The sequence below is a fragment of the Bos indicus genome, chromosome 8, assembly GCF_029378745.1.
Source record: "Bos indicus isolate NIAB-ARS_2022 breed Sahiwal x Tharparkar chromosome 8, NIAB-ARS_B.indTharparkar_mat_pri_1.0, whole genome shotgun sequence".
NCBI classification, from domain to species: Eukaryota; Metazoa; Chordata; class Mammalia; order Artiodactyla; family Bovidae; genus Bos; species Bos indicus.
This window is the reverse complement of record NC_091767.1, coordinates 59,984,568-59,996,769: the sequence shown is the minus strand read 5'-3', so window position 1 is coordinate 59,996,769 and position 12,202 is coordinate 59,984,568. Positions and strand designations below refer to the sequence as shown.

The window sequence follows — 12,202 nt, the reverse complement described above, 5'->3', positions numbered from 1 at the left end:
GGGTGGCATTGAGAGGACTGGTGCCCAGCCCAGACCAGGCTTGGACAGTGTGTCCCACGGGTTCCAAGAGCCCGAAACACGAGGGAAAGTTTAAGTCCTGCTCCTTAGCTGGTGAGAAGATTGGGAGTAGGGGGAGACACTTAGGAGAAAGATGTCCATCTAGGGTGATGAACGAACAACCAATATTTGGGGTTTAACAGAAGCAAACATCTGCTGTGAGCTCAGTGCAGCTGTCATGCTGTTAGGAGAACAGGATTCTAGACTCATTTTGCCAAGAACCCGCTGTGCAGCCTCAGTTTCCCTGCCTGTACAGTGGGAGCTCCAGTGGATTAATCTCTCAGAGCGTATTGCAATTTGATGCCTAGGAGTTCATGAAGCCCAAGGAGCCCTGGCTCAGGTTAAGAGAAAATAGGAGGCAGGCTGAAAGGCCCATCAAACTTTCACTCAAAAACACATCAGTAGTCAGTTCAGTTGCTCAGTCATGTCCAACTCTTTGTGACCCCGTGAACTGCAGCATGCCAGACTTCTCTGTCCATCATCAATCCCAGTGCTTGCTCAAACTCGTGTCTCTTGAGTCAGGGTGCCATCCAACCATCTCATCCTCTGTCTTCTCCTTCTCCTCCCGCCTTCAATCTTTCCCAGAATCAGGGTCTTTGCTAATGTGCTAATGTCAGCTCTGTGCATCAGTGGTCAAAGTATTGGAAGTTCAGTTTTAGCATCAGTCCGTCCAATGAATATGGTGAAGATCAATTATGATGGTCAGTCCACAGTAGCTGATGAAGCAGGACCTATGGGCTCACAGGTGGACGAGCCCCTGTTAGGCTCAGAGGCCAGAGCCCCTCCAATACAAAGCACATGTGCTTCATGCATGGAGACCAGAGCTGACTGCAGAGGCAAGTCAGAGTTTTGCAGGCTGGGAGATAAATGAGACAGGCATCTTCATCCGTGGGAACAATGTGATACAACTCAAGGCTTCCTGAAAGTCAGGAGGACCCTCAGAGACCATCTAGCCCAGTGATTCTCAAAGTGTGGTCCCCTGACCAACAGAACAGCATCACTCAGACTTAATAAGATAGAAACTCTGTGTTTTCACTTATACAGTGGAAGAGAGAAATAGATTTAAGGGCCTAGATCTAATAGATAGAGTGCCTGATGAACTATGGACTGAGGTTCGTGACATTGTACAGGAGAAAGGGATCAAGACCATTCCCATGGAAAAGAAATGGAAAAAAGCAAAATGGCTGTCTGGGGAGGCCTTACAAATAGCTGTGAAAAGAAGAGAAGCAAAAAGCAAAGGAGAAAAGGAAAGATATAAACATCTTAATGCAGAGTTCCAAAGAATAGCAAGAAGAGATAAGAAAACCTTCTTCACTGATCAATGCAAAGAAATAGAGGAAAACAACAGAATGGGAAAGACTACAGATCTCTTCAAGAAAATCAGAGATACCAAAGGAACATTTCATGCAAAGATGAGCTCAATAAAGGACAGAAATGGTATGGACCTAACAGAAGCAGAAGATATTAAGAAGAGATGGCAAGAATATACAGAAGAACTGTACAAAAAAGATCTTCACGACCCAGATATTCACGATGGTGTGATCACTGACCTAGAGCCAGACATCCTGGAATGTGAAGTCAAGTGGGTCTTAGAAAGCATCACTATGAACAAAGCTAGTGGAGGTGATGGAACTCCAGTTGAGCTATTCCAAATCCTACAAGATGATGCTGTGAAAGTGCTGCACTCAATATGCCAGCAAATTTGGAAAACTCAGCAGTGGCCACAGGACTGGAAAAGGTCAGTTTTCATTCCAATCCCAAAGAAAAGCAATGCCAAAGAATGCTCAAACTACCGCACGATTGCACTCATCTCACACGCTAGTAAAGTAATGCTCAAAATTCTCCAAGCCAGGCTTCAGCAATATGTGAACCGTGAACTTCCTGATGTTCAAGCTGGTTTTAGAAAAGGCAGAGGAACCAGAGATCAAATTGCCAACATCTGCTGGATCATGGAAAAAGCAAGAGAGTTCCAGAAGAACATCTATTTCTGCTTTATTGACTATGCCAAAGCCTTTGACTATGTGCATCACAATAAATTGTGGAAAATTCTGAAAGAGATGGGAATACCAGTCCACCTGACCTGCCTCTTGAGAAATTTGTATGCAGGTCAGGAAGCAACAGTTAGAACTGGACATGGAACAACAGACTGGTTCCAAATAGGAAAAGGAGTACGTCAAGGCTGTATAATTGCAACCTTGTTTATTTAACTTATATGCAGAGTACATCATGAGAAACGCTGGACTGGAAGATACACAAGCTGGAATCAAGATTTCTAGGAGAAATCTCAATAATCTCAGATATGCAGATGACACCACCCTTATGGCAGAAAGTGAAGAGGAACTAAAAAGCCTCTTGATGAAAGTGAAAGTGGAGAGTGAAAAAGTTCGCTTAAAACTCAACATTCAGAAAATGAAGATCATGACATCCGGTCCCACCACTTCATGGTAAATAGATGGGGAAACAGTGGAAACAGTGGCAGACTTTATTTTTCTGGGCCCCAAAATCACTACAGATGGTGACTACAGCCATGAAATTAAAAGATGCTTACTCCTTGGAAGGAAAGTTATGACCAACCTAGACAGCATATTGAAAAGCAGAGACATTACTTTGCCAACAAAGGTCCATCTAGTCAAGGCTATGGTTTTTCCAGTGGTCATATATGGATGTGAGAGTTGGACTGTGAAGAAGGCTGAGCGCCGAAGAATTGATGCTTTTGAACTGTGGTGTTGGAGAAGACTCTTGAGAGTCCCGTGGACTGCAAGGAGATCCAACCAGTCTTTTCTGGAGGAGATCAACCCTGGGATTTCTTTGGAAGGAATGATGCTAAAGCTGAAACTCCAGTACTTTGGCCACCTCCTGCGAAGAGTTGACTCATTGGAAAAGACTCTGATGCTGGGAGGGATTGGGGGCAGGAGGAGAAGGGGATGACAGAGGATGAGATGGCTGGATGGCATCACTGACTTGATGGACGTGAGTCTGAGTGAACTCCGGGAGTTGGTGATGGACAGGGAGGCCTGGCGTGCTGCGATTCATGGGGTCGCAAAGAGTCGGACATGACTGAGCGACTGATCTGATCTGATCTGTATTTTCACAAACTTTCCAGGTGATTCTCATGTAATCCTTACAGGTGATTCTAAGATTTGAGAAACTTCCATCCAGCCCATTGTTCCCAAAACTATGCTGCTAGAATACTTATTTGCAGAAGGTTAACAGGTGCTCTGTAAAAGGAGGATCTATGGTCAAATAAGTGGGGGAACCACCTACTCTCTGCAGCACTTTCAGAAAGTCACAATCACAGTGGTGTGTTAACGACTCTGAGAAGTTCCACAGTAAATTCTTTGCTTTTGATTAATCCAACGTTGTTTCAAATTGCTTTTTCAGATTGCCCATATTTCCATTAACACTCTCTTAGAGAAATTCTGACCCACCTCATTCCTCATTTTTTACGTAGAACTACTGAAAACTGGAAGAAGTATGGGGACTGCCCAGAGTTTCAGAAAGTGTGTCAGGGCTCAAAAAGGCCCTAGCAATATGCTTCACCCATAAACCCTGCACCCTCTTTCCCGGCCTCCCAGCCATGCATCCCTCCAGAGCTTTGTGATATGGAGCCAGTCAACAGCACAGAGGTGTCTGAGTTCTTCCTGAAAGGATTTTCAGGTTACCCTACCCTGGAGCACCTGCTCTTCCCTCTGTGAATCTGGGTGAACTCCAGGAGTTGGTGATGGACAGGGAGGTCTGGCATGCTGTGATTCATGGGGTCGCAGAGAGTCGGACACAACTGAGCAACTGAACTGAACTGAATTGAATAATGAGCAATGTTGAGCATCTGTTCATGTGTTTGTTAGCCATCTGTATGTCTTCTTTGGAGAAACGTCTGTTTAGTCTTTTTCCCACTTTTTGTTTGGGTTGTTTGTTTTTCTGGTATTAAGTTGTATGTGTGGCTTGTATATTTTGGAAATTAATCCTTTATCAGTTGTTTCATTTGCTATTATTTTCTCACATTCTGAGGGTTGTCTTTTCACCTTGCTCATAGTTTCCTTTGCTGTGCAAAAGCTTTTAAGTTTAATCAGGTTCACTTGTCTACTTTTGTTCTTATTTCAATTTCTGTTACTCTAGGAGGTGGGTCATAGAGGATCTTGCTTTGATGTATGTCATCGAGTGTTCTGCCTATGTTTTCCTCTAAGAGTTTTATACTTTCTGGTCTTATATTTAGATCTTTAATCCATTTTGAGTTTATCTTTGTGTATGGTGTTAGGAAGTGTTCTAATTTCATTCTTTTACATATAGCTGTCCAGTTTTCCCAGCACCAGTCATTAAAGAGGCTGTCTTTGCTTCATTGTATATTCTTGCCTCCTTTGTAAAAAATAAGGTACCCATAGGTGCATGGATTTATTTCTGGGCTTTCTATCTTGTTCCATTGGTCTATATTTCTGTTTTTGTGCCAGTACCATACTGTCTTGATGACCGTAGCTTTGTAGTATAATCTGAAGTCAGGAAGGTTGATTCCTCCTGCTCCATTCTTCTTCCTCAAGACTGCTTTGGCTATTTGGGGTCTTTTGTGTTTCCATATGAATTGTGAAATTCTTTGTTCTAGTTCTATGAAAAATTCCATTGGTAATTTGATAGGGATCGCACTGAATCTGTAGATTGCATTTGGTAGTATTGTAATTTTCACAATATTGATTCTTCCTGCCCAGGAACATGGAATATCTCTCCATCTCTTCATGTCATCTTTGATTTCTTTCATCAGTGTCTTACAATTTTCTGTGTACAGTTCTTTTGTCTCCTTAGGTAAGTTTATTCCTAGATATTTAATTCTTTTTCTTACAATGGTGAATGGGATTGATTCCTTAATTCTCTTTCTGATTTTTTGTTGTTAGTATATAGAAATGCAAGTGATTTCTGCATATTGATTTTATATCTGAAACTTTGCTAAATTCACTGATAGGCTCTGGTAATTTTCTGATACTATCTTTAGGGTTTTCTATGTCAACAATGGTTTTTTGAATCATGTGTTGACTTTTGTGGGACTACCATTGGCAGCACTCACTGTATGAAACACAGGAGGGAGGTATACAGAGAGAGTCTGCTCTCTGGTGTGGCAGAGGAGAATGGTGTGCAGCATAGGAACAGGGAGGATGACCAAGGGCTGTGAGAGGAAGAAGGGAGCAGGTAACTCTGCAGGGGTCAGGTGGGAGAGGAAGAGAGATGAACTGGGTTCTGAAGAGGAGGAGAAGACCCCCAAATGGGGAAGAAAGGAAGGACATGCCTTCAAAAGGAAACTTCTTGAGCAAAGATGTAGCTCTGGGAAAAGGCATGGTTTATTCAGAAAAGGGTAGGTCCATTGGCTTACAAGAATGATAGATACAATCTAGCAGGAGAATTCAGGGATATAGCCAGCCCTGAAGGAGCTACCAGGCTCTAATATTTTCACAGGACACTGGCCTCAAGTCATCTAGGTGTGAAGGGACAGAGGGAAGAGTAATTATGTCTTCTGAAAGGTTAAAATTCACCATCAGTTCCCGTTCCTCCCATAGAACAGAGATCACATGGGCTACAAGACAGCTTTCCATCTAACACTTGACACTTGGCTCCCTCCAGACACTGGCATTTACCAAGGGGCTGAGACCAGCTCAGAAGAGACATGGAGGCTCCTGGGAAAAGAATGTGGCTGCCTCCCACCTTCCCTTTATAGAGCTGGTCAGTGACCCAGGACACTTCTGCCAGATTAGAACCTGCCTTTCCCTCCGGTGAAATATTATTGTCAATATCATTTATCCTAAAAATGGAGGCAAGAGGAGACTCACTTGGCCTTTAGGACAAGAGATTAAATGTTGTGACCAATGGCTCTATTGGGATACATACGTTCTTATATACTCTTTTAAAAATCAATGCATGGTCTCTGATCTTATGGAGAGACACCTGAATAAGGCTTGTACATCCTATGCAGTAGAAATGTTCAACCTTTATGCCCAAAGGAATGAGGTGGCCATCACTCATCACCCATCTCACTTCCCAAGCTCATCCCACTTAATTTTAGAAAGAGGAGCAACACTTGTTACAAATGTGGCATCTTTTGGTCCACATAGTTTTCTTACTGCTATAGCCCAGCACCTAAACACCCTGCACAGGGTAGGCATTCAACAAATCCTCAGTGAGTGAATGAATCTGAAATCCTACTGGTGTCATTAGCCATGAGAAGTCATAACCTAGAAAACATGCTTCCTCTTAACACACAAGAACACTGCAAATTCAAAAGGAGCTCAAGAAAACAGAATGTATTCTCTTGTCTCCCCTAGGTCAGCCTGGGGAGAAGAGAGAAGAGCCTAGATGATTAGAATGGACCCCATCTCCTGTAAGTTACACCAGAACTACAGAACTGAGAGGGCTGGCTTGCAGACCTGAAGTGCACTCTCATTATACCGATGGTGAAACTGAGTTCCAGAGGCGGGGCTGACATGCTCAAAGTCACACATCCACGTTGCTTGGCTCCCAGGCCCACTGGTGCTTAATCCAACACCTTCATGGTGCAGAGGGGAAAAGAGGGAGAATGAGATGGATGGAGAGTGAGACGAATGGGGCAAACCAGACGGTCGTGACAGAGTTTGTCCTGCTGGGGCTACACGAACACCACAACCTAGAGATGGTCCTGTTTGTGCTCTGCCTGGGCATCTACTCTGTGAATGTGCTGGGGAACGCCCTCCTCATTGGGCTGAACATGCTGGACCCCGCCTGCACACCCCCATGTACTTCTTCCTCAGCAACCTCGCCCTCATGGACATCTCTGACACATCCTCCTTCGTGCCTCTCATGCTGGTCAACTTCCTGGAAACCCAAAGCACCATCTCCTTCCCTGGCTGTGCCCTGCAGATGTACCTGACCCTGGCGCTGGGCTCCACAGAGTGTGTGCTCCTGGCCATGATGGCGTGTGACCGGTACGTGGCCATCTGCCAGCCGCTTCGCTACTCAGAACTCATGAACTCGCAGACGTGCACGTGGATGGCGGCGCTGAGCTGGGGGGCAGACTTTGCCAACTCCCTTCTCCATTCCAATCTCACCTGGAGCCTTCCCTTCTGTGGTCACAATATCATCAATCACTTCTTCTGTGAGATCTTGGTGGTGCTGAAACTAGCCTGTGGGGACATCTCTCTCAACACGCTGCTAACAGTGGTGTCTGCAGTTGTCTTGATGCTGGCCCCACTGCTGTTTATCTTCCTGTCCTACGTGTGCATCCTCACTGCCATCCTGAGGGTGCCCTCTGCTGCTGGCTGGCACAAAGCCTTCTCTACCTGCTCTGCCCACCTCACAGTGGTGGTGATTATCTATGGAACTCTCTCCTTCATGTACTTCAAGCCCAAAGCCAAGGAACTCAACTTGGATAAGCTTATTGCATTGTTCTATGGGGTCGTGACCCCCTCGCTGAACCCCATCATCTACAGCCTAAGGAACGCAGAATTGAAAGCTGCCACCATAGCTCTGCTGAGGGGAGATCTCTCCAGGAAAATGTCTGGCTTTCCCGTTGTTCTCTAAGTCCATCAGGCAGGTGTGTGTGTGTGCTGAGTTGCTTTCAGTTCAATTCAGTCACTCAGTTCTGTCTGACTCTTTGTGACCCCATGAATTGCAGCATGCCAGGCCTCCCTGTACATCACCAACTCCTGGAGTTCACTCAAACTCACATCCATCGAGTCAGTGATGCCATCCAGCCATCTCATCCTCTGTTGTCCCCTTCTCCTCCTGACCCCAATCCCTCCTACCATCAGAGTCTTTTCCAATGAGTCAACTCTTCGCAGGAGGTGGCCAAAGTACTGGAGTTTCAGCTTTAGCATCATTCCTTCCAAAGAACACCCAGGACTGACCTCCTTTAGAATGGACTGTTTGGATATCCCTGCAGTCCAAGGGACTCTCAAGAGCCTCCTCCAAGCCACAGTTCAAAAGCATCAATTCTTTGGCGCTCAGCTTTCTTCACAGTCCAACTTTCACATCCATAAGTGACTACTGGAAAAACCATAGCCTTCACTAGATGGCCCTTTGTTGGCAGAGCAATGTCCCTGCTTTTGAATATGCTATCTAGGTTGGTCATAACTTTCCTTCCAAAGAGTAAGCATCTTTTAATTTCATGGCTGCAATCACCATCTGCAGTGATTTTCGAGCCCAAAAAAATAAAGTCTGACACTATTTCCACTGTTTCCCCATCTATTCCCATGAAGTGATGGGACCAAATACCATGATCTTCATGTTCTGAATGTTGAGTTTTAAGCCAAATTTTTCACTCTCCTCTTTCACTTTCATCAAGAGGCTTTTTAGTTCCTCTTCACTTTCTGCCATAAGGATGGTGTCATCTGCATATCTGAGGTTATTGATATTTCTCCCAGAAATCTTGATTCCAGCTTGTGCTTCCTCCAGCCCAGCGTTTCTCATAATGTACTCTACATATAAGTTAAATAAGCAGGGTGACAATATACACCCTTGACATACTCCTTTTCCTATTTGGAACCAGTCTGTTGTTCCATGTCCAGTTCTAACTGTTGCTTCCTGACCTGCATATAGGTTTCTGGAGAGGCAGGTCAGGTGGTCTGGGATTCCCATCTCTTTTAGAATTTTCCACAGTTTATTGTGATCCACACAGTCAAATCTTTGGCATAGTCAATAAAGCAGAAATAGACGTTTTTCTGGAACTCTCTTGCATTTTCAATGATCCAGCAGATGTTGCTTTCAGATCAGATCAGATCAGTTGCTCAGTCGTGTCCGACTCTTTGCGACCCCATGAATCGCAGCACGCCAGGCCTCCCTGTCCATCACTAACTCCCGGAGTTCATTCAGACTCACGTCCATCGAGTCAGTGATGCCATCCAACCATCTCATCCTCTGTCGTCCCCTTCTCCTCCTGCCCCCAATCCCTCCCAGCATCAGAGTCTTTTCCAATGAGTCAACTCTTTGCAGGAGGTGGCCAAAGTACTGGAGTTTCAGCTTTAGCATCATTCCTTCCAAAGAAATCCCAGGGCTGATCTCCTTCAGAATGGACTGGTTGGATCTCTTTGCAGTCCAAGGGACTCTCAAGAATCTTTTCCAACACCACAGTTCAAAAGCATCAATTCTTCAGCGCTCAGCCTTCTTCACAGTCCAACTCTCCCATCCATACATGACCACAGGAAAAACCATAGCCTTGACTAGACGAATCTTTGTTGGCAAAATAATGTGTCTGGTTCTCAATATGCTATCTAGTTTGGTCATAACTTTCCTTCCAAGGAGTAAGCATCTTTTAATTTCATGGCTGCAGTCACCATCTGCAGTGATTTTGGAGCTCAGAAAAATAAAGTCTGACACTGTTTCCAGTGTTTCCCCATCTATTTCCCATGAAGTGATGGGACCAGATGCCATGATCTTTGTTTTCTGAATGTTGAGCTTTAAGCGAACTTTTTCACTCTCCACTTTCACTTTCATCAAGAGGCTTTTTAGTTCCTCTTCACTTTCTGCCAACATAAAGTGTTGCTTTAGTCCTGTCCAAATCTTTGGGAATCTATGGACTCTAGTCCACCAGGTTTCTTTGTCCCTGGCATTCTCCAGGCAAGAATACACCAGAGGATCTTCCTGAGCCAGGTATCGAACCAGGATCTCTTATGTCTCCTGTATTGTCAAGGGGATTCTTTACCACAGGCGCCACTTGGGGAACTAGTTATAGTGTGGTGTGACTCCATAACTGCAGAGGCTTAAAAACACAAAGGTTCTTTTTCTTGCTTATGCTGCAGGTCCATCAGAGATTGGATGGGGGATCTACTGCATCTTTATCATCCTGTGGGCCTCAAGATGACAAAGCATCTGCCATATGGCACACTGATGGTCAAATAGCAAAAGAAGAAGAGAAGATGACAGAGCCTGTGTGGATTCTTGCAGCTTCCACTCAGAAATGACCTCTTCCTTCCACTTCCACTTCATTGCCCAATGTGAGGTACAGGCCAGCGCTAACACCAAGGGTTGGGGATGCCCACCTACCCCACATCTGGAAGGAGGGGGAGGACTGAGGAATTCCTGAAGACCCTGGTGACAATGTCACCACCCTACAGTCAACCCAGGAGCTACAAGAGATTTCTAGAGCTCCCATTCTCTGGCCAGCTGTGCCTCACTGGCTGCTTCCAGGTTAATCAACCCAGGAGGCACTGGTTAGCTGGCCTGTGTGACTCTGGACTGGAGTATCCAGCTAGGTTTCCACCAGCCCTCCAAGAGCTTCCTTTGCTCTCAGATTCTGGATTCAGGTTGAGCAGGAGAGATCTGGAAGAGATGGAAAGGCAGAGGCAAGGCCGCACTGAGGTGCTGGGGCCCTCACTTGCTGTCAGTGCAGCCCCTCGGGCTCCTGCCAGGCCACCTGCACCCGCTCTGAGGCCCGAGCAAAGGGGGCTCCAATGCAGAGAGTGCCAGCTCCTCCTGGGGTCACGATGTCACTGAGTCCGAGGCAGTGAGGGCCAGACACAGGTTCCAGCGTGTCCTCCTGGGTGCTGGTCTGTCCCCACCTGCCCCTTCATGCCACCCGAGAGCAGCTTCAGACGCGACACCAAGTGCAGAGGCCGAGCGTGGCACAGGCTTCTCCTGCAGCTCCCACAAATGAAAGCGCTGTTCTCCACAACAAAGCCTTACATCACTCACACTGGTCCTGCCTCTTTGGCCAGATCCTGGCTGTTTCGCCACTCAAGAACATATGTTTGCTCCCCATCATCAGAGCAGGAAGACCACATTCTTCAGCTGATTCTTCAAAACTCGAAAACCAGCCTATCCACTCTGTCAGCCCGATATTCCATTCACCTCTCATACAGTCGACCCATCGCTAGTGTCTATAAGGTTTGTTGTCTATAAGGTCTATCTTGGTTTGTTGCTCATGCTGTTCTCTGGGGAGACCTGGGACTTTTTTTCAAGGCAGCTTAGACACCATCTCTCTGATACAGCGTTTCCTGGCCCTTTAAAGGCGTTCTCTCCTTTGCGTCCCACAGCACTTTCCCTTGGTATCTATCCCTGTCTCCTTTGCATCCATGATATTTCACAACAATGTGGGAACTATGAGGGCAGGACTCTGTGGGGTCCTGTCTCCTCAGCTCACACAGAGCTTTCCCGATAGAGGGTTACTGAACTGAACTGTCACTCAGAAGCCATCACTTTTAAGTCCCCACATCCGCTGGGGACTGGATCCTGTACTGCTCCAGGCAGTCAGGGGCTTAGTCTAAACATGTGGATGGACACGAGTGGGGAGCAGCAGTGTCTTGTGGCCACGCCCTGCCTTCCAGGAAGTCACCAAGACAAGTCAGGAGACAGCAAGGAACCACCATTTGTGGAGCCAGGAGACCAGGGTTCCAGACCTGGTCCGGCTGCTCTCCCCGCAAGGTCTTCCTGCTGGCCCTTCCCCTCCAGGAACCCCAAAGGCACCTCACACTTAAACTACCCACAGCTGAACTCATCCCTCTGCCCCCAAAGGTCTGTCACCCTCTCAGGGAACAGCACCAGCACTCCCTAAGTCATCAAGCCAGACACCGGGCAGTCATCAGAGAGGTATATATCTGACACTCACCACCCCACACATCCAATCCATCACCACGGCCCAGAGCGTCCACCTCACAGCAGCTCCTGGTCAGTTTCTCCTTCCTCTGATGCCACTATCACCTCTCTCTCTCAGATAGTGCAACAGCTGTGCCAGACTCTAACATCCACCCTCTGCACTAACTAAAAAAAAAAAGAAAAGAAAAAAAAAAAAAAACCTGTCTGAGAAAACAAAACAAAAAACAACACCAATCCAATATTACCACTCATTGCTTAAATCCCTCAAATGTCACCATTGATCATCTCTCCTAGGATAAAAGCCAGATCCCATCTACCTGCCCAACCTCATCACTGGCTGCTTATCTCCACCCCACTCCACCCACACACACATTCCAGACACAGTTCCCTCATGAATATCAGTCTTTCCTATGCTTCTGTCACCCCCTTGCTGTTGTCTCTCATGTTCAAACACCTCTGGACCTTTAGGTAACATATACTGGACACTTATCACACACCAGGCTAGGCACTATGCCAGAGTTCTGAGAGCTTTCCCGGCTGGGGATCAGATGGGGTGATGGAAATCACAGGTGAGGAATGCAATATGGACACTGGGGACCACAGAGAC

The 12,202-nt window shown here is 46.2% G+C and overlaps 1 pseudogene; it reads left to right on the top strand.

The window, feature by feature from the left end:
• Positions 1-6,616: 6,616 nt before the first annotated feature.
• On the top strand, positions 6,617-7,587 carry LOC139184407 (olfactory receptor 2S2-like; annotated as a pseudogene).
• Positions 7,588-12,202: the final 4,615 nt, after the last annotated feature.